The sequence below is a fragment of the Somniosus microcephalus genome, unplaced genomic scaffold, assembly GCF_052327205.1.
Source record: "Somniosus microcephalus isolate GS21.2 unplaced genomic scaffold, FLI_Smic_1.0 unresolved_chr3, whole genome shotgun sequence".
NCBI classification, from domain to species: domain Eukaryota; kingdom Metazoa; phylum Chordata; class Chondrichthyes; order Squaliformes; family Somniosidae; genus Somniosus; species Somniosus microcephalus.
In genome coordinates, this window is record NW_028225181.1 from 59,484,561 (window position 1) to 59,507,313 (window position 22,753).

At 59.8% G+C, this 22,753-nt stretch overlaps 1 pseudogene; it reads left to right on the plus strand.

The window, feature by feature from the left end:
* The window catches only part of LOC147091596 (uncharacterized), a 92,896-nt pseudogene that overhangs the window by 12,658 nt on the left and 57,485 nt on the right, over nucleotides 1–22,753 (plus strand).

The window sequence follows — 22,753 nt, forward strand, 5'->3', positions numbered from 1 at the left end:
GGCCACCTCACCTCCCAAACTGTGGGACTCCTCACCTCCCCAAACTGTGGGAATCCTCACCGCCCCAAACTGTGGGAATCCTCACCCCCCAAACTGTGGGACTCCTCACCTCCCAAACTGTGGGGACTCCTCATCCCCCAAGCTGTGGGGACTCCTCACCCCCCAAACTGTGGGACTCCTCATCCCCCAAACTGTGGGACTCCTCATCCCCCAAACTGTGGGACTCCTCACCTCTCAAACTGTGGGGACTCCTCACCCCCCAAATTGTGGGACTCCTCACCCCCCAAACTGAGGGGACCTCTCACCCTCCAAACTGTGGGGACTCCCCACCCCCCAAACTGTGGGACTCCTCACCCCCCAAACTGTGGGACTCCTCACCCCGAAACTGTGGGACTCCTCACCCCCCTAACTGTGGGGAATCCTCACCCCCCAAACTGTGGGGAATCCTCACCCCCCAAACTGTGGGACTCCTTACCCCCAAACTGTGGGGACTCCTCACCCCACAAACTGTGATCTCCTCACTCCCAAACTGTGGGGACTCCTCACCCTCCAAACTGTGGGAATCTGCACCCCCAAACTGTGGGACTCGTCACCCCACAAGCTGTGGGACAACTCACCCCACAAACTGTGGGGATTCCTCACCCCCCAAACTGTGATCTCCTCAGCCCACAAACTGTGGGACACCTCACCGCAAGAATGTGGGGCACCTCACCCCCAAATTGTGGGGCTCCTCACCCCCCAAACTGTGGGACTCCTCACCCCCCAAACTGTGGGGACTCCTCACCCCCCAAACTGTGGGAATCCTCACCACCAAACTGTGAGACTCCTCACCCCCCAAACTGTGGGGACTCCTACCCCCCGAACTGTGGGACTCCTCACCCCCACAAACTGTGGGGACTCCTCACCCCCAAACTGTGGGACTCCTCACCCCCAAACTGTGGGGACTCCTCACCCCCAAACTGTGGGGCCTCCTCACCCCCCAAACTGTGAGGACTCCTCACCCCTCAAACTGTGGGGACTCCTCACCCCCAAACTGTGAGGACTCCTCACCCCTCAAACTGTGGGGACTCCTCACCCCCCAAACTGTGAGGACTCCTCACACCTCAAACTGTGGGGCCTCCTCACCCCCCAAACTGTGAGGACTCCTCACCCCTCAAACTGTGGGGCCTCCTCACCCCCCAAACTGTGAGGACTCCTCACCCCTCAAACTATGGGGACTCCTCACCCCCCAAACTGTGGGACTCCTCACCCCCCAAACTGTGGGACTCCTCACCCCCCAATCTGTGGGATTCCTCACCTCCCCAAACTGTGGGACTCCTCACCCCCCCAAAACTGTTATCTCATCCCCCAAACTGTGGGGCTCCTCGCCCCCCAAACTGTGATCTCATCCCCCAAACTGTGGGACTCTTCACCCCACCAACTGTGGGGAGTCCTCACCCCCAAAACAGTGGGGACTGCTCACCCCACACACTGTGGGGACTCATCACCCCCCAAATTGTGGGACTCCTCACCCCCCAAACTGTGATCTCCTCAACCCCCAAACTGTGGGACTCCTCACCGCAAAAATGTGGGGACACCTCACCCCCCAAACTGTGGAGGCTGCTCACTCCCCGAACTGTGGGGAATCCTCACTCCCCAAACTGTTGGACACCTCACCCCCAAACTGTGGGACTCCTCACCCCCCAAACTGTGGAGACTCCCCACCCCCCAAACTGTGGGACTCCTCACCCCCAAACTGTGGGACTCCTCACCCCCCAAACTGTGGAGACTCCCCACCCCCCAAACTGTGGGGACTCCCCACCCCCCAAACTGTGGGACACCTCACCTCCCAAACTGTGGGATTCCTCACCTCCCCAAACTGTTGAATCCTCACCGCCCCAAACTGTGGGGACTCCCCACCCCCCAAACTGTGGGACTCCTCACCCCCCAAACTGTGGGGACTCCTCACCCCCAAAATGTGGGAATCCTCACCCCCAAACTGTGGTGACTCCTCACACCCTAAATTGTGATCTCCTCACCCCCAAACTGTGGGACTCCTCACCCCCCAAACTGTGGTGACTCCTCACACCCTAAATTGTGATCTCCTCACCCCCAAACTGTGGGACTCCTCACCGCCCAAACTGTGGTGACTCCTCACACCCTAAATTGTGATCTCCTCACCCCCAAACTGTGGGGACTCCTCACCCCCCAAACTGTGGTGACTCCTGACACCCTAAATTGTGATCTCCTCACCCCCAAACTGTGGGGCCTCCTCACCCCCCAAACTGTGGGGACTCCTCACCCCCAAACTGTGGGACTCCGCACCCCCAAGCTGTGGGGACTCCTCACCCCCCAAACTGTGGGACTCCTCACCCCCCAAACTGTGAGGACTCCTCACCCCACAAACTGTGGGGAATCCTCACCCCACAAACTGTGGGACTCCTCACCTTTCAAACTGTGGGACTCCTCACCCCCAAACTGTGGGAATCCTCACCCCCAAACTGTGGGACTCCTCACCCCCCAATCTGTGGGAGTCCTCACCCCCCAAACTGTGGGGACTCCTCACCCCCCAAACTGTGGGGACTCCTCACCCCCCAAACTGTGGGGACTCCTCACCCCCCAAACTGTGGGAATCCTCACCCCCCAAACTGTGGGAATCCTCACCCCAAACTGTGGGACTCCTCACCCCCCAATCTGTGGGACTCCTCAGCCCCCAAACTGTGGGGACTCCTCACCCCCCAAACTGTGGGGACTCCTCACCCCCCAAACTGTGGGAATCCTTACCCCCAAACTGTGGGGACTCCTCACCCTCCAAGCTGTGGGGACTCCTCACCCCCCAAACTGTGATCTCCTCAGCCCACAAACTGTGGGACACCTCACCGCAAAAATGTGGGGCACCTCACCCCCAAATTGTGGGGCTCCTCACCCCCCAAACTGTGGGGCTCCTCACCCCTTAAACTGTGGGGACTCCTCACTCCACAAACTGTGGGGACTCCTCACCCCCGAAACTGTGGGACACCTCACCACCAAACTGTGGGGAAACCTCACCCCCCAAACTGTGGGGACTCCTCACCCCCCAAACTGTGGGGACTCCTCACCCCCCAAACTGTGATCTCCTCAGCCCACAAACTGTGGGACACCTCACCGCAAAAATGTGGGTCACCTCACCCCCAAATTGTGGGGCTCCTCACCCGCCAAACTGTGGGGACTCCTCACCCCCCAAACTGTGGGACTCCTCACCCCCCAAACTGTGGGGACTCCTCACCCCCAAACTGTGGGGCCTCCTCACCCCCCAAACTGTGAGGACTCCTCACCCCTCAAACTATGGGGACTCCTCACCCCCCAAACTGTGGGACTCCTCACCCCCCAAACTGTGGGACTCCTCACCCCCCAATCTGTGGGATTCCTCACCTCCCCAAACTGTGGGACTCCTCACCTCCCCAAACTGTGGGACTCCTCACCCCCCCAAAACTGGTATCTCATCCCCCAAACTGTGGGGCTCCTCGCCCCCCAAACTGTGATCTCATCCCCCAAACTGTGGGACTCTTCACCCCACCAACTGTGGGGAGTCCTCACCCCCAAAACAGTGGGGACTGCTCACCCCACACACTGTGGGGGCTCATCACCCCCCAAATTGTGGGACTCCTCACCCCCCAAACTGTGATCTCCTCAACCCCCAAACTGTGGGACTCCTCACCGCAAAAATGTGGGGACACCTCACCCCCCAAACTGTGGAGACTGCTCACTCCCCGAACTGTGGGGAATCCTCACTCCCGAAACTGTTGGACACCTCACCCCCAAACTGTGGGACTCCTCACCCCCCAAACTGTGGAGACTCCCCACCCCCCAAACTGTGGGACTCCTCACCCCCAAACTGTGGGACACCTCACCTCCCAAACTGTGGAGACTCCCCACCCCCCAAACTGTGGGACTCCTCACCCCCAAACTGTGGCACTCCTCACCCCCCAAACTGTGGAGACTCCCCACCCCCCAAACTGTGGGGACTCCCCACCCCCCAAACTGTGGGACACCTCACCTCCCAAACTGTGGGATTCCTCACCTCCCCAAACTGTTGAATCCTCACCGCCCCAAACTGTGGGGACTCCCCACCCCCCAAACTGTGGGACTCATCACCCCCCAAACTGTGGGGACTCCTCACCCCCCAAACTGTGGGAATCCTCACCCCCAAACTGTGGGACTCCTCACCCCCCAAACTGTGGGACTCCTCACCCCCAAACTGTGGGGACTCCTCACCCCACAATCTGTGGGACACCTCACCCCCCAAACTGTGGGTCTCCTCACCTCCCAAACTGTGGGACTCCTCACCCCCAAACTGTGGGACTCCTCACCCCCCAAACTGTTGAATCCTCACCGCCCCAAACTGTGGGGACTCCCCACCCCCCAATCTGTGGGACACCTCACCCCCCAAACTGTGGGACTCCTCACCCCCAAACTGTGGGACTCCTCACCCCCCAAACTGTGGGGACTCCTCACCCCCCAAACTGTGGGACTCCTCACCCCCTAAACTGTGGGACTCCTCACCCCCAAACTGTGGGACTCCTCACCCCCCAAACTGTGGGGACTCCTCACGCCCCAAACTGTGGGGGCTCCTCACCCCCCAAACTGTGGGAATCCTTACCCCCAAACTGTGGGGACTCTTCACCCCACAAACTGTGATCTCCTCACCCCCAAACTGTGGACTCCTCACCCCCCAAACTGTGGGACTCCTCACCCCCCAAACTGTGGGGACTCCTCACCCCCCAAACTGTGGGAATCCTCACCACCAAACTGTGAGACTCCTCAGCCCCCAAACTGTGGGACTCCTCACCCCCCAAACTGTGGGACTCCTCACCCCCCAAACTGTGGGACTCCTCACCCCCATACTGTGGGGACTCCTCACCCCCCAAACTGTGGGACTCCTCACCCCCAAACTGTGGGGACTCCTCACCCCCCAAACTGTGGGACTCCTCACCCCCAAACTGTGGGACTCCTCACCCCCCAAACTGTGGGGACTCCTCACCCCCCAAACTGTGGGGACTCCTCACCCCCCAAACTGTGGGGACTCCTCACCCCCCAAACTGTGGGGACTCCTCACCCCCCAAACTGTGGGGACTCCTCACCCCCCAAACTGTGGGGACTCCTCACCCCCCAAACTGTGGGGACTCCGCACCCCCCAAACTGTGGGGACTCCTCACCCCCCAAACTGTGGGGACTCCTCACCCCCCAAACTGTGGGGACTCCTCACCCCCCAAACTGTGGGAATCCTCACCCCGCAAACTGTGATCTTCTCAGCCTCCAAAATGTGGGACTCCTCACTGCAAAAATGTGGGGCTCCTCACCCCCAAACTGTGGGACCCCTCACTCCCAAACTGTGGGACTCCTCACCACCAAACTGTGGAGACTCCTCAACCCCCAAATTGTGGGACTCCTCACCCACAAACTGTGGGGCTCCTCACCCCCAAGCTGTGGGACTCCTCACCCCCCAAACTGTGGGACTCCTCACCCCCCAAACTGTGGGACTCCTCACCCCCCAAACTGTGGGACTCCTCACCCCCAGACTGTGGGACTCCTCACCCCCCAAACTGTGGGGACTCCTCATCCCCCAGACTGTGGGACTCCTCACCCCCCAAACTGTGGGACTCCTCACCCCCCAAACTGTGGGGACTCCTCACCCCCCAAACTGTGGGCCTCCTCACCTCCCAAACTGTGGGGACTCCTCATCCCCCAAGCTGTGGGGACTCCTCACCCCCCAAACTGTGGGACTCCTCACCTCTCAAACTGTGGGGACTCCTCAGCCCCCAAACTGTGGGACTCCTCACCTCCCCAAACTGTGGGACTCCTCACCCCCAGACTGTGGGACTCCTCACCTCTCAAACTGTGGGGACTCCTCACCCCCCAAATTGTGGGACTCCTCACACCCCAAACTGTGGGGACCTCTCCCCCTCCAAACTGTGGGAATCGTAACCCAACAAACTGTGGGACAACTCACCCCCCAAACTGTGGGGACTCCTCACCCCCCAAACTGTGATCTCCTCAGCCCCCAAACTGTGGGACTCCTCACCGCAAAAATGTGGGGACTCCTCACCCCCCAAACTGTGGAGACTGCTCACTCCCCGAACTGTGGGGAATCCTCACTCCACAAACTATGGGACTCCTCACCCCCAAACTGTGGGACTCCTCACCCCCCAAACTGTGGGACTCATCACCCCCCAAACTGTGGGACTCCTCACCCCCCAAACTGTGGGGACTCCTCACCCCCCAAACTGTGGGGACTCCTCACCCCCCAAACTGTGGGACTCCTCACCCCCCAAACTGTGGGACTCCTCACCCCCCAAACTGTGGGACTCCTCACCCCCCAAACTGTGGGGACTCCTCACCCCCCAAACTGTGGTGACTCCTCACACCCTAAATTGTGATCTCCTCACCCCCAAACTGTGGGACTCCTCACCCCCCAAACTGTGGTGACTCCTCACACCCTAAATTGTGATCTCCTCACCCCCAAACTGTGGGGACTCCTCACCCCCCAAACTGTGGTGACTCCTCTCACCCTAAATTGTGATCTCCTCACCCCCAAACTGTGGGGACTCCTCACCCCCCAAACTGTGGGGACTCCTCACCCCCAAACTGTGGGACTCCGCACCCCCAAGCTGTGGGGACTCCTCACCCCCCAAACTGTGGGACTCCTCACCCCCCAAACTGTGAGGACTCCTCACCCCACAAACTGTGGGGAATCCTCACCCCCCAAACTGTGGGACTCCTCACCTCTCAAACTGTGGGGACTCCTCACCCCCAAACTGTGGGGACTCCTCACCCCCAAACTGTGGGACTCCTCACCCCCCAATCTGTGGGATTCCTCACCTCCCCAAACTGTGGGACTCCTCACCTCTCAAACAGTGGGGACTCCTCACCCACCAAACTGTGGGGACTCCTCACCCCCCAAACTGTGGGACTCCTCACTCCCACAAAACTGCTATCTCATCCCCCAAACTGTGGGGCTCCTCGCCCCCCAAACCATTGGACTCCTCACCCCCAAACTGTGATCTCATCCCCCAAACTGTGGGACTCTTCACCCCACAAACTGTGGGGACTCCTCACCCCCAAAACAGTGGGGACTGCTCACCCCACAAACTGTGGGGACTCCTCACCCCCCAAATTGTGGGACTCCTCACCCCCCAAACTGTGGGAATCGTAACCCCGCAAACTGTGGGACAACTCACCCCACAAACTGTGGGGCTCCTCACCCCCCAAACTGTGATCTCCTCAGCCCCCAAACTGTGGGACTCCTCATCGCAAAAATGTGGGTACACCTCACCCCCCAAACTGTGGAGACTGCTCACTCCCCGAACTGTGGGGAATCCTCACTCCACAAACTATGGGACTCCTCACCCCCAAACTGCGGGACTCCTCACCCCCCAAACTGTGGGGACTCCCCACCCCCCAAACTGTGGGACACCTCACCTCCCAAACTGTGGGACTCCTCACCTCCCCAAACTGTTGAATCCTCACCGCCCCAAACTGTGGGAATCCTCACCCCCAAACTGTGGGAATCCTCACCCCCAAACTGTGGGACTCCTCACCCCCAAACTGTGGGAATCCTCACCCCCAAACTGTGGGACTCCTCACCCCCCAATCTGTGGGACTCCTCACCCCCCAAACTGTGGGGACTCCTCACCCCCCAAACTGTGGGGACTCCTCACCCCCCAAACTGTGGGGACTCCTCACCCCCCAAACTGTGGGAATCCTCACCCCCAAACTGTGGGACTCCTCACCCCCCAATCTGTGGGACTCCTCACCCCCCAAACTGTGGGGACTCCTCACACCCCAAACTGTGGGGACTCCTCACCCCCCAAACTGTGGGAATCCTTACCCCCAAACTGTGGGGACTCCTCACCCTCCAAACTGTGGGGAATCTGCACCCCCAAACTGTGGGACTCGTCACCCCACAAGCTGTGGGGACTCCTCACCCCCCAAACTGTGATCTCCTCAGCCCACAAACTGTGGGACACCTCACCGCAAAAATGTGGGTCACCTCACCCCCAAATTGTGGGGCTCCTCACCCGCCAAACTGTGGGGACTCCTCACCCCCCAAACTGTGGGACTCCTCACTCCACAAACTGTGGGACTCCTCACCCCCAAACTGTGGGACTCCTCACCCCCAAACTGTGGGGACTCCCCACCCCCCAAACTGTGGGACACCTCACCTCCCAAACTGTGGGACTCCTCACCTCCCCAAACTGTGGGAATCCTCACCCCCCAAACTGTGTGGACTCCGCACCCCACAAACTGTGGGACTCCTCACCCACCAAACTGTGGGGACTCGTCACCCCCCAAACTGTGGGGACTCCTCACCCACCAAACTGTGGGGACTCCTCACCCCCCAAACTGTGGGGACTCCTCACCCCCCAAAACTGTGGGAATCCTCACCCCCAAACTGTGGGGACTCCTCACCCCACAAACTGTGGGAATCCTCACCCCCAAACTGTGGGGACTCCTCACCCCCCAAACTGTGGGAATCCTCACCCCCAAACTGTGGGGACTCCTCACCCCCCAAACTGTGGGGTCTCCTCACCCACCCAAACTGTGGGGACTCCTCACCCCCCAAACTGTGGGAATCCTCACCCCCCCCCAAAACTGTGATCTCATCCCCCAAACTGTGGGACTCCTCACCTTCAAACTGTGGGACTCCTCACCACCCAAACAGTGGGGACTCCTCACCCCACAAACTGTGGGGACTTCTCACCCCCCAAATTGTGGCACACCTCACCTCCCAAACTGTGGGACTCCTCACCTCCCCAACTGTGGGACTCCTCTCCTCCCCAAACTGTGGGAACCCTCACCCCCCCAAACTGTGGGACTTCTCACCCCCCCAAACTGTGGGGTCTCCTCACCCCCCAAACTGTGGGAATCCTCACCCCCAAACTGTGGGATCTCCTCACCCCCAAACTGTGGGGACTCCTCACCCCCCAAACTGAGGGGACTCCTCACCCCCCAAACTGTGGGAATCCTCACCCCCAAACTGTGGGGTCTCCTCACCCCCCAAACTGTGGGGACTCCTCACCCCCAAACTGTGGGGACTCCTCACCCCCAAACTATGGGATCTGCTCACCCCCAAACTGTGGGGACTCCTCACCCCCAAACTGTGGGACTCCTCACCCCCCAAACTGTGGGACTCCTCACCCCCAAACTGTGGGAACTCCTCACTCCACAAACTGCGGCGACTCCTCGCCCCCCAAACTGTGGGACTCCTCACCCCCTAAACTGTGATCTCCTCAGCCCCCAAACTGTGGGACTCCTCACCCCCAAACTGTGGGGACTCCTCACCCCCCAAACTGTGGGGACTCCTCACCCCCCAAACTGTGGGACTCCTCACCCCCACAAACTGTGGGGACTCCTCACCCCCAAACTGTGGGGACTCCTCAGCCCTCAAATTGTGGGACTCCTCACCCCCCAAACTGTGGGGACTCCTCACCCCCCAAACTGTGGGACTCCTCACCCCCAAACTGTGGGGACTCCTCACCCCCCAAACTGTGGGACTCCTCACCCCCCAAACTGTGAGGACTCCTCACCCCACAAACTGTGGGGAATCCTCACCCCCCCAAACTGTGGGGACTCCTCACCCCCAAACTGTGGGACTCCTCACCCCCCAAACTGTGGGGACTCCTCACCCCCCAAACTGTGGGGACTCCTCACCCCCAAACTGTGGGACTCCTCACCCCCCAAACAGTGGGGACTCCTCACCCCACAAACTGTGGGACTCCTCACCCCCCAAACTGTGGGGACTCCCCACCCCCCAAACTGTGGGACACCTCACCTCCCAAACTGTGGGGACTCCTCACCTCCCCAAACTGTGGGAATCCTCACCCCCGCAAACTGTGGGACACCTCACCCCCCAAACTGTGGGGACTCCTCACCCCCAAACTGTGGGACTCCTCACCCCCCAAACTGTGGGGACTCCTCACCCCCCAAACTGTGGGACATCTCACCCCCCAAACTGTGGGGACTCCTCACCCCCAAACTGTGGGACTCCTCACCCCCGAAACTGTGGGGACTCCTCACCCCCCAAACTGTGGGAATCCTCACCCCCAAACTGTGGGGACTCCTCACCCCCCAAACTGTGGGACTCCTCAACTCCCTAAACTGTGGGGCTCCTCACCTCTCCAAACTGTGGGGACTCCTCACCCCCCAAACTGTGGGGATTCCTCAACCCCCAAATTGTGGGACTCCTCACCTCCCTAAACTGTGATCTCACCCCCAAACTGTGGGGCTCATCAACCCCCAAACCGTTGGACTCCTCACTCCCCAAACTGTGATCCCACCCCCCAAACTGTGGGACTCCTCACCTCTCAAACTGTGGGGACACCTCACCCCCAAACTGTGGGACTCCTCACCCCCCAAACTGTGGGACTCCTCAGCTCCCCAAACTGTGGGACTCCTCACATCCCCAAACTGTGGGGACTCCTCACCCCCCAAACTGTGGGGACTCCTCACCCCCCAAACTGTGGCACACCTCACCTCCCAAACTGTGGGACTCCTCACCACCCAAACAGTGGGGACTCCTCACCCCACAAACTGTGGGGACTCCTCACCCCCCAAACTGTGGCACACCTCACCTCCCAAACTGTGGGACTCCTCACCCCCCAAACAGTGGGGACTCCTCACCCCACAAACTGTGGGGACTCCTCACCCCCCAAATTGTGGCACACCTCACCTCCCAAACTGTCAGACTCCTCACCCCCCCAAACTGCAGGAATCCTCAACCCCAAACTGTGGGAACTCCTCACCCCCAAACTGTGGGACTCCTCACCCCCAAACTGTGGGGACTCCTCACCCCCCAAACTGTGGGAATCCTCACCACCCCAAACTGTGGGAATCCTCACCCCCCAAACTGTGGGGACTGCTCACCACCCAAACTGTTGGAACTCCTCACTCCCCAAACTGTGGTGACTCCTCACCCCCTAAACTGTGATCTCCTCACCCCCAAACTGTGGGACTCCTCACCCCCCAAGCTGTGGGACTCCTCACCCCCCAAACTGTGGGAACTCCTCACTCCACAAACTGTGGGGACTCCTCACCCCCTAAACTGTGATCTCCTCAGCCCCCAAATTGTGGGACTCCTCACCCCCAACCTGTGGGGACTCCTCACCCCCCAAACTGTGGGGACTCCTCACTCCCCAAACTGTGGGAATCCTCACCCCCACAAACTGTGGGGACTCCTCACCCCCCAAATTGTGGGGACTCCTCACACCTCAAATTGTGAGACTCCTCAGCCCCCAAACTGTGGGGACTCCTCACCCCCAAACTGTGGGACTCCTCACCCCCAAACTGTGGGGACCTCTCACCCCCCAAACTGTGGGGACTCCTCACCCCCAAACTGTGGGACTCCTCACCCCCCAAACTGTGGGACTCCTCACCCCCCAAACTGTGAGGACTCCTCACCCCACAAACTGTGGGGACTCCTCACCCCCCAAACTGTGGGACTCCTCACCCCCAAACTGTGGGGAATCCTCACCCCCCAAACTGTGGGACTCCTCACCTCTCAAACTGTGGGGACTCCTCACCCCCAAAATGTGGGACTCCTCACCCCCCAATCTGTGGGATTCCTCACCCCCCAAACTGTGGGGCTCCTCACCCCACAAACTGTGGGACTCCTCACCCCCCAAACTGTGGGGCTCCTCACCCCCCAAACTGTGGGACTCCTCACCCCCCCAAAACTGTTATCTCATCCCCCAAACTGTGGGACTCTTCACCCCCCAAACTGTGGGGACCTCTCACCTCCAAACTGTGGGAATCGTAACCCCACAAACTGTGGGGACTCCTCACCCCCCAAACTGTGGGAATCCTCTCCCCCCAAACTGTGGGGACTCCTCACCCCCCAAACTGTGGGAATCCTCACCCCCAAACTGTGGGGACTCCTCACCCCACAAACTGTGGGACTCCTCACCCCCCAAACTGTGGGGACTCCTCACCCCCCAAACTGTGGGACTCCTCACCCCCCAAACTGTGGGGACTCCTCACCCCCCAAATTGTGGGACTCCTCACCCCCAAACTGTGGGGACTCCTCACCCCCCAAACTGTGGGACTCCTCACCCCCAAACTGTGGGGACTCCTCACCTCCCAAACTGTGGGGACTCCTCACCCCCCAAACTGTGGGACTCCTCACCCCCAAACTGTGGGGACTCCTCACCCCCCAAACTGTGGGAATCCTCACCACCCCAAACTGTGGGAATCCTCACCCCCCAAACTGTGGGGACTGCTCACCACCCAAACTGTTGGAACTCCTCACTCCCCAAACTGTGGTGACTCCTCACCCCCTAAACTGTGATCTCCTCACCCCCAAACTGTGGGACTCCTCACCCCCCAAGCTGTGGGACTCCTCACCCCCCAAACTTTGGGAACTCCTCACTCCACAAACTGTGGGGACTCCTCACCCCCTAAACTGTGATCTCCTCAGCCCCCAAATTGTGGGACTCCTCACCCCCAACCTGTGGGGACTCCTCACCCCCCAAACTGTGGGGACTCCTTACTCCCCAAACTGTGGGAATCCTCACCCCCACAAACTGTGGGGACTCCTCACCCCCCAAATTGTGGGGACTCCTCACACCTCAAATTGTGAGACTCCTCAGCCCCCAAACTGTGGGGACTCCTCACCTCCCAAACTGTGGGACTCCTCACCCCCAAACTGTGGGACTCCTCACCCCCAAACTGTGGGGACTCCTCACCCCCCAAACTGTGGGACTCCTCACCCCCCAAACTGTGAGGACTCCTCACCCCACAAACTGTGGGGACTCCTCACCCCCCAAACTGTGGGACTCCTCACCCCCAAACTGTGGGGAATCCTCACCCCCCAAACTGTGGGACTCCTCACCTCTCAAACTGTGGGGACTCCTCACCCCCAAAATGTGGGACTCCTCACCCCCCAATCTGTGGGATTCCTCACCCCCCAAACTGTGGGGCTCCTCACCCCCCAAACTGTGGGACTCCTCACCCCCCAAACTGTGGGGCTCCTCACCCCCCAAACTGTGGGACTCCTCACCCCCCAAACTGTGGGGACCTCTCACCCTCCAAACTGTGGGAATCGTAACCCCACAAACTGTGGGGACTCCTCACCCCCCAAACTGTGGGAATCCTCTCCCCCCAAACTGTGGGGACTCCTCACCCCCCAAACTGTGGGAATCCTCACCCCCAAACTGTGGGGACTCCTCACCCCACAAACTGTGGGACTCCTCACCCCCCAAACTGTGGGGACTCCTCACCCCCCAAACTGTGGGACTCCTCACCCCCCAAACTGTGGGGACTCCTCACCCCCCAAACTGTGGGACTCCTCACCCCCAAACTGTGGGGACTCCTCACCCCCCAAACTGTGGGACTCCTCACCCCCCAAACTGTGGGGACTCCTCACCTCCCAAACTGTGGGGACTCCTCACCCCCCAAACTGTGGGGACTCCTCACCCCCCAAACTGTGGGAATCCTCACCCCCAAACTGTGGGGACTCCTCACCCCCCAAACTGTGGGAATCCTCACCCCCAAACTGTGGGGACTCCTCACCCCACAAACTGTGGGAATCCTCACCCCCCAAACTGTGGGACTCCTCACCCCCCAAACTGTGGGAATCCTCACCCCCAAACTGTGGGGACTCCTCACCCCCCAAACTATGGGACTCCTCACCCCCAAACTGTGGGGAATCCTCACCCCCCAAACTGTGGGGACTCCTCACCCCTCAAACTGTGGGGACTCCTCACCCCCCAAACTGTGGGGACTCCTCACCCCCCAAACTGCGGGACGACTCACCCCCCAAACTGTGAGGACTCCTCACCCCCCAAACTGTGGGGAATCCTCACCCCCCAAACTATGGGACTCCTCACCTCTCAAACTGTGGGGACGCCTCACCCCCAAATTATGGGACTCCTCACCTCCCAGACTGTGGGACTCCTCACCCCCCAATCTGTGGGACTCCTCACCTCCCCAAACTGTGGGACTCCTCACCTCTCAAACAGTGGGGACTCCTCACCCCCCAAACTGTGGGGACTCCTCACCCCCCAAACTGTGGGACTCCTCAACCCCCCAAAACTGTGATCTCATCCCCCAAACTGTGGGGCTCCTCGCCCCCCAAACCATTGGACGACTCACCCCCAAACTGTGATCTCATCCCCCAAATTGTGGGACTCCTCACCCCCCAAATTGTGGGACTCCTCACCCCCCAAACTGTGGGGACTTCTCACCTCCAAACTGTGGGAATCGTCACCCCAGAAACTGTGGGACAACTCACCCCACAAACTGTGGGGACTCCTCACTCCCCAAATTGTAATCTCCTCAGTCCCCAAACTGTGGGACTCCTCACCGCAAAAATGTGGGGACCCCTCACCCCTCAAACTGTGGAGACTGCTCACTCCCCAAACTGTGGGGAATCCTCACCCACAAACTGTGGGACTCCTCACCCCCAAACTGTGGGACTCCTCACCCCCCAAACTGTGGGGACTCCCCACCCCCCAAACTGTGGGACACCTCACCTCCCAAACTGTGGGACTCCTCACCTCCCCAAACTGTGGGAATCCTCACCCCCGCAAACTGTGGGACATCTCACCCCCCGAACTGTGGGGACTCCTCACCCCCAAACTGTGGGACTCCTCACCCCCCAAACTGTGGGGACTCCTCACCCCCCAAACTGTGGGAATCCTCACCCCCAAACTGTGGGGACTCCTCACCCCCCAAACTGTGGGACTCCTCACCTCCCCAAACTGTGGGGCTCCTCACCTCTCCAAACTGTGGGGACTCCTCACCCCCCAAACAGTGGGGAATCCTCAACCCCCAAATTGTGGGACTCCTCACCTCCCTAAACTGTGATCTCACCCCCAAACTGTGGGGCTCATCAACCCCCAAACCGTTGGACTCCTCACTCCCCAAACTGTGATCCCACCCCCCAAACTGTGGGACTCCTCACCTCTCAAACTGTGGGGACTCCTCACCCCCAAACTGTGGGACTCCTCACCCCCCAAACTGTGGGACTCCTCACCTCCCCAAACTGTGGGACTCCTCACATCCCCAAACTGTGGGGACTCCTCACCCCCCAAACTGTGGGGACTCCTCACCCCCCAAACTGTGGCACACCTCACCTCCCAAACTGTGGGACTCCTCACCACCCAAACAGTGGGGACTCCTCACCCCACAAACTGTGGGGACTCCTCACCCCCCAAACTGTGGCACACCTCACCTCCCAAACTGTGGGACTCCTCACCCCCCAAACAGTGGGGACTCCTCACCCCACAAACTGTGGGGACTCCTCACCCCCCAAATTGTGGCACACCTCACCTCCCAAACTATCAGACTCCTCACCCCCCCAAACTGCGGGAATCCTCAACCCCAAACTGTGGGAACTCCTCACCCCCAAACTGTGGGACTCCTCACCCCCAAACTGTGGGGACTCCTCACCCCCCAAACTGTGGGAAGCCTCACCACCCCAAACTGTGGGAATCCTCACCCCCCAAACTGTGGGGACTGCTCACCACCCAAACTGTTGGAACTCCTCACTCCCCAAACTGTGGTGACTCCTCACCCCCTAAACTGTGATCTCCTCACCCCCAAACTGTGGGACTCCTCACCCCCCAAACTGTGGGACTCCTCACCCCCCAAACTGTGGGAACTCCTCACTCCACAAACTGTGGGGACTCCTCACCCCCTAAACTGTGATCTCCTCAGCACCCAAACTGTGGGACTCCTCACCCCCAAACTGTGGGGACTCCTCACCCCCAAACTGTGGGGACTCCTCACTCCCCAAACTGTGGGAATCCTCACCCCCACAAACTGTGGGGACTCCTCACCCCCCAAATTGTGGGGACTCCTCACACCTCAAATTGTGGGACTCCTCAGCCCCCAAACTGTGGGGACTCCTCACCCCCAAACTGTGGGACTCCTCACCCCCAAACTGTGGGGACTCCTCACCCCCCAAACTGTGGGACTCCTCACCCCCCAAACTGTGAGGACTCCTCACCCCACAAACTGTGGGGACTCCTCACCCCCCAAACTGTGGGACTCCTCACCCCCAAACTGTGGGGACTCCTCACCCCCCAAACTGTGGGACTCCTCAACTCTCAAACTGTGGGGACTCCTCACCCCCAAAATGTGGGACTCCTCACCCCCCAATCTGTGGGACTCCTCACCTCCCCAAACTGTGGGACTCCTCACCTCTCAAACAGTGGGGACTCCTCACCCCCCAAACTGTGGGGACTCCTCACCCCCCAAACTGTGGGACTCCTCAACCCCCCAAAACTGTGATCTCATCCCCCAAACTGTGGGGCTCCTCGCCCCCCAAACCATTGGACGACTCGCCCCCAAACTGTGATCTCATCCCCCAAATTGTGGGACTCCTCACCCCCCAAATTGTGGGACTCCTCACCCCCCAAACTGTGGGGACTTCTCACCTCCAAACTGTGGGAATCGTCACCCCAGAAACTGTGGGACAACTCACCCCACAAACTGTGGGGACTCCTCACTCCCCAAACTGTAATCTCCTCAGTCCCCAAACTGTGGGACTCCTCACCGCAAAAATGTGGGGACCCCTCACCCCTCAAACTGTGGAGACTGCTCACTCCCCAAACTGTGGGGAATCCTCACCCACAAACTGTGGGACTCCTCACCCCCAAACTGTGGGACTCCTCACCCCCCAAACTGTGGGGACTCCCCACCCCCCAAACTGTGGGACACCTCACCTCCCAAACTGTGGGACTCCTCACCTCCCCAAACTGTGGGAATCCTCACCCCCGCAAACTGTGGGACATCTCACCCCCCGAACTGTGGGGACTCCTCACCCCCAAACTGTGGGACTCCTCACCCCCCAAACTGTGGGGACTCCTCACCCCCCAAACTGTGGGAATCCTCACCCCCAAACTGTGGGGACTCCTCACCCCCCAAACTGTGGGACTCCTCACCTCCCCAAACTGTGGGGCTCCTCACCTCTCCAAACTGTGGGGACTCCTCACCCCCCAAACTGTGGGGAATCCTCAACCCCCAAATTGTGGGACTCCTCACCTCCCTAAACTGTGATCTCACCCCCAAACTGTGGGGCTCATCAACCCCCAAACCGTTGGACTCCTCACTCCCCAAACTGTGATCCCACCCCCCAAACTGTGGGACTCCTCACCTCTCAAACTGTGGGGAATCCTCACCCCCAAACTGTGGGACTCCTCACCCCCCAAACTGTGGGACTCCTCACCTCCCCAAACTGTGGGACTCCTCACATCCCCAAACTGTGGGGACTCCTCACCCCCCAAACTGTGGGGACTCCTCACCCCCCAAACTGTGGCACACCTCACCTCCCAAACTGTGGGACTCCTCACCACCCAAACAGTGGGGACTCCTCACCCCACAAACTGTGGGGACTCCTCACCCCCCAAACTGTGGCACACCTCACCTCCCAAACTGTGGGACTCCTCACCCCCCAAACAGTGGGGACTCCTCACCCCACAAACTGTGGGGACTCCTCACCCCCCAAATTGTGGCACACCTCACCTCCCAAACTATCAGACTCCTCACCCCCCCAAACTGCGGGAATCCTCAACCCCAAACTGTGGGAACTCCTCACCCCCAAACTGTGGGAATCCTCACCCCCAAACTGTGGGGACTCCTCACCCCCCAAACTGTGGGAATCCTCACCACCCCAAACTGTGGGAATCCTCACCCCCCAAACTGTGGGGACTGCTCACCACCCAAACTGTTGGAACTCCTCACTCCCCAAACTGTGGTGACTCCTCACCCCCTAAACTGTGATCTCCTCACCCCCAAACTGTGGGACTCCTCACCCCCCAAACTGTGGGACTCCTCACCCCCCAAACTGTGGGAACTCCTCACTCCACAAACTGTGGGGACTCCTCACCCCCCAAATTGTGGGGACTCCTCACACCTCAAATTGTGGGGACTCCTCACACCTCAAATTGTGGGACTCCTCAGCCCCCAAACTGTGGGGACTCCTCACCCCCAAACTGTGGGACTCCTCACCCCCAAACTGTGGGGACTCCTCACCCCCCAAACTGTGGGACTCCTCACCCCCAAACTGTGGGGACTCCTCACCCCAGAAACTGTGGGGACTCCTCACCCCCCAAACTGTGGGACTCCTCACCCCCAAACTGTGGGGACTCCTCACCCCAGAAACTGTGGGGACTCCTCACCTCCCAAACTGTGGGACTCCTCACCCCCAAACTGTGGGGACTCCTCACCCCCCAAACTGTGGGACTCCTCAACTCTCAAACTGTGGGGACTCCTCACCCCCAAAATGTGGGACTCCTCACCCCCCAATCTGTGGGATTCCTCACCCCCCAAACTGTGGGGCTCCTCACCCCCCAAACTGTGGGACTCCTCACCCCCCCAAAACTGTGATCTCATCCCCCAAATTGTGGGACTCCTCACCCCCCAAATTGTGGGACTCCTCACCCCCCAAACTGTGGGGACTTCTCACCTCCAAACTGTGGGAATCGTCACCCCAGAAACTGTGGGACAACTCACCCCACAAACTGTGGGGACTCCTCACTCCCCAAACTGTAATCTCCTCAGTCCCCAAACTGTGGGACTCCTCACCGCAAAAATGTGGGGACCCCTCACCCCTCAAACTGTGGAGACTGCTCACTCCCCAAACTGTGGGGAATCCTCACCCACAAACTGTGGGACTCCTCACCCCCAAACTGTGGGACTCCTCACCCCCCAAACTGTGGGGACTCCCCACCCCCCAAACTGTGGGACACCTCACCTCCCAAACTGTGGGACTCCTCACCTCCCCAAACTGTGGGAATCCTCACCCCCGCAAACTGTGGGACATCTCACCCCCCGAACTGTGGGGACTCCTCACCCCCAAACTGTGGGACTCCTCACCCCCCAAACTGTGGGGACTCCTCACCCCCCAAACTGTGGGAATCCTCACCCCCAAACTGTGGGGACTCCTCACCCCCCAATAGGTGGGACTCCTCACCTCCCCAAACTGTGGGGCTCCTCACCTCTCCAAACTGTGGGGACTCCTCACCCCCCAAACTGTGGGGAATCCTCAACCCCCAAATTGTGGGACTCCTCACCTCCCTAAACTGTGATCTCACCCCCAAACTGTGGGGCTCATCAACCCCCAAACCGTTGGACTCCTCACTCCCCAAACTGTGATCCCACCCCCCAAACTGTGGGACTCCTCACCTCTCAAACTGTGGGGAATCCTCACCCCCAAACTGTGGGACTCCTCACCCCCCAAACTGTGGGACTCCTCACCTCCCCAAACTGTGGGACTCCTCACATCCCCAAACTGTGGGGACTCCTCACCCCCCAAACTGTGGGGACTCCTCACCCCCCAAACTGTGGCACACCTCACCTCCCAAACTGTGGGACTCCTCACCACCCAAACAGTGGGGACTCCTCACCCCACAAACTGTGGGGACTCCTCACCCCCCAAACTGTGGCACACCTCACCTCCCAAACTGTGGGACTCCTCACCCCCCAAACAGTGGGGACTCCTCACCCCACAAACTGTGGGGACTCCTCACCCCCCAAATTGTGGCACACCTCACCTCCCAAACTATCAGACTCCTCACCCCCCCAAACTGCGGGAATCCTCAACCCCAAACTGTGGGAACTCCTCACCCCCAAACTGTGGGACTCCTCACCCCCAAACTGTGGGGACTCCTCACCCCCCAAACTGTGGGAATCCTCACCACCCCAAACTGTGGGAATCCTCACCCCCCAAACTGTGGGGACTGCTCACCACCCAAACTGTTGGAACTCCTCACTCCCCAAACTGTGGTGACTCCTCACCCCCTAAACTGTGATCTCCTCACCCCCAAACTGTGGGACTCCTCACCCCCCAAACTGTGGGACTCCTCACCCCCCAAACTGTGGGAACTCCTCACTCCACAAACTGTGGGGACTCCTCACCCCCTAAACTGTGATCTCCTCAGCACCCAAACTGTGGGACTCCTCACCCCCAAACTGTGGGGACTCCTCACCCCCCAAACTGTGGGGACTCCTCACTCCCCAAACTGTGGGAATCCTCACCCCCACAAACTGTGGGGACTCCTCACCCCCCAAATTGTGGGGACTCCTCACACCTCAAATTGTGGGACTCCTCAGCCCCCAAACTGTGGGGACTCCTCACCCCCAAACTGTGGGACTCCTCACCCCCAAACTGTGGGGACTCCTCACCCCCCAAACTGTGGGACTCCTCACCCCCCAAACTGTGAGGACTCCTCACCCCACAAACTGTGGGGACTCCTCACCCCCCAAACTGTGGGACTCCTCACCCCCAAACTGTGGGGACTCCTCACCCCCCAAACTGTGGGACTCCTCAACTCTCAAACTGTGGGGACTCCTCACCCCCAAAATGTGGGACTCCTCACCCCCCAATCTGTGGGATTCCTCACCCCCCAAACTGTGGGGCTCCTCACCCCCCAAACTGTGGGGCTCCTCACCCCCCAAACTGTGGGGACTCCTCACCCCCAAAACAGTGGGGACTGCTCACCCCACAAACTGTGGGGACTCCTCACCCCCCAAATTGTGGGACTCCTCACCCCCCAAACTGTGGGGACCTCTCACCCTCCAAACTGTGGGAATCGTAACCCCACAAACTGTGGGGACTCCTCACCCCCCAAACTGTGGGAATCCTCTCCCCCCAAACTGTGGGGACTCCTCACCCCCCAAACTGTGGGAATCCTCACCCCCAAACTGTGGGGACTCCTCACCCCACAAACTGTGGGACTCCTCACCCCCCAAACTGTGGGGACTCCTCACCCCCCAAACTGTGGGACTCCTCACCCCCCAAACTGTGGGGACTCCTCACCCCCCAAACTGTGGGACTCCTCACCCCCCAAACTGTGGGGACTCCTCACCCCCCAAACTGTGGGACTCCTCACCCCCCAAACTGTGGGGACTCCTCACCCCCCAAACTGTGGGGACTCCTCACCCCACAAACTGTGGGGACTCCTCACCCCCCAAACTGTGGGAATCCTCACCCCCAAACTGTGGGGACTCCTCACCCCCCAAACTGTGGGAATCCTCACCCCCAAACTGTGGGGACTCCTCACCCCACAAACTGTGGGACTCCTCACCCCCCAATCTGTGGGACTCCTCCCCCCCCAAACTGTGGGAATCCTCACCCCCAAACTGTGGGGACTCCTCACCCCCCAAACTGTGGGGACTCCTCACCCCTCAAACTGTGGGGACTCCTCACCCCCCAAACTGTGGGACTCCTCACCCCCAAAGTGTGGGACTCCGCACCCCTCAAACTGTGGGACGACTCACCCCCCAAACTGTGGGACTCCTCACCCCCCAAACTGTGGGACGACTCACCCCCCAAACTGTGGGGTCTCCTCACCCCCAAACTGTGGGACTCCTCACCCCCCAAACTGTGAGGACTCCTCACCCCCCAAACTGTGGGGAATCCTCACCCCCCAAACTATGGGACTCCTCACCTCTCAAACTGTGGGGACGCCTCACCCCCAAATTATGGGACTCCTCACCTCCCAAACTGTGGGACTCCTCACCCCCCAATCTGTGGGACTCCTCACCTCCCCAAACTGTGGGACTCCTCACCTCTCAAACAGTGGGGACTCCTCACCCCCCAAACTGTGGGGACTCCTCACCCCCCAAACTGTGGGACTCCTCAACCCCCCAAAACTGTGATCTCATCCCCCAAACTGTGGGGCTCCTCGCCCCCCAAACCATTGGACGACTCACCCCCAAACTGTGATCTCATCCCCCAAATTGTGGGACTCCTCACCCCCCAAATTGTGGGACTCCTCACCCCCCAAACTGTGGGGACTTCTCACCTCCAAACTGTGGGAATCGTCACCCCAGAAACTGTGGGACAACTCACCCCACAAACTGAGGGGACTCCTCACTCCCCAAACTGTAATCTCCTCAGTCCCCAAACTGTGGGACTCCTCACCGCAAAAATGTGGGGACCCCTCACCCCTCAAACTGTGGAGACTGCTCACTCCCCAAACTGTGGGGAATCCTCACCCACAAACTGTGGGACTCCTCACCCCCAAACTGTGGGACTCCTCACCCCCCAAACTGTGGGGACTCCCCACCCCCCAAACTGTGGGACACCTCACCTCCCAAACTGTGGGACTCCTCACCTCCCCAAACTGTGGGAATCCTCACCCCCGCAAACTGTGGGACATCTCACCCCCCGAACTGTGGGGACTCCTCACCCCCAAACTGTGGGACTCCTCACCCCCCAAACTGTGGGGACTCCTCACCCCCCAAACTGTGGGAATCCTCACCCCCAAACTGTGGGGACACCTCACCCCACAAACTGTGGGACTCCTCACCTCCCCAAACTGTGGGGCTCCTCACCTCTCCAAACTGTGGGGACTCCTCACCCCCCAAACTGTGGGGAATCCTCAACCCCCAAATTGTGGGACTCCTCACCTCCCTAAACTGTGATCTCACCCCCAAACTGTGGGGCTCATCAACCCCCAAACCGTTGGACTCCTCACTCCCCAAACTGTGATCCCACCCCCCAAACTGTGGGACTCCTCACCTCTCAAACTGTGGGGACTCCTCACCCCCAAACTGTGGGACTCCTCACCCCCCAAACTGTGGGACTCCTCACCTCCCCAAACTGTGGGACTCCTCACATCCCCAAACTGTGGGGACTCCTCACCCCCCAAACTGTGGGGACTCCTCACCCCCCAAACTGTGGCACACCTCACCTCCCAAACTGTGGGACTCCTCACCACCCAAACAGTGGGGACTCCTCACCCCACAAACTGTGGGGACTCCTCACCCCCCAAACTGTGGCACACCTCAC